At 36.3% G+C, this 468-nt stretch overlaps 1 long non-coding RNA gene across 1 annotated transcript; it reads right to left on the bottom strand.

Annotated features, from left to right (window-relative positions):
* LOC113473642 lies at positions 1 to 461 on the bottom strand. The gene is made up of 2 exons (XR_003395565.1): positions 319 to 461; positions 1 to 36 (listed from the first exon to the last, which is right to left on the bottom strand). It is a non-coding gene; the product is annotated as an uncharacterized LOC113473642 (long non-coding RNA).
* Between the last annotated feature and the right edge of the window lie 7 nt (positions 462 to 468).

Here is a 468-nt window from a genome sequence, read left to right as displayed (position 1 = left end):
GTCGTCAATCTCACCTTGATCATCGATATTGAATTCCTGGGAAGGAAAGATCAGAAAAACAAATAAATTATAGTAAAAGAAAAAAAAAAAAAATGCCTTAAAATTTTACAAATTAATGTTCAAAATGTAATATCTACGTGTACATTCCCTTGTAATGGAAGGTACCTAAAGGCATACACAGTAGGTATCTTACGTATTTTGTGCCATTTTGCCTGTTTTTATTAATTTATTTAGGTATACTGATTAAAGGTGTGAAAATTTGACTACTAACCAATTGGACAACGAAGATAACCATAGTCATGGACTCGTGATACTTACATCGTCAATCACAATAGTGGGCACGAATTTTCTTCCCTCCAAGGCGTCCGTTCGATCCCCGAACTGGGCGAGAATTTCAGGTCCTTTGCTTTTCACACATGTTTGTAATTTGCGGAAATTAACACCAGCAACTGGGGCGCACTGGAAGAA

The sequence above is a fragment of the Diaphorina citri genome, unplaced genomic scaffold (genome assembly GCF_000475195.1).
Source record: "Diaphorina citri unplaced genomic scaffold, Diaci psyllid genome assembly version 1.1 scaffold53184, whole genome shotgun sequence".
Taxonomy (NCBI): domain Eukaryota; kingdom Metazoa; phylum Arthropoda; class Insecta; order Hemiptera; family Psyllidae; genus Diaphorina; species Diaphorina citri.
Note: the sequence above shows the minus strand (reverse complement) of the source record. Positions and strands in the feature narration are given on the sequence as shown.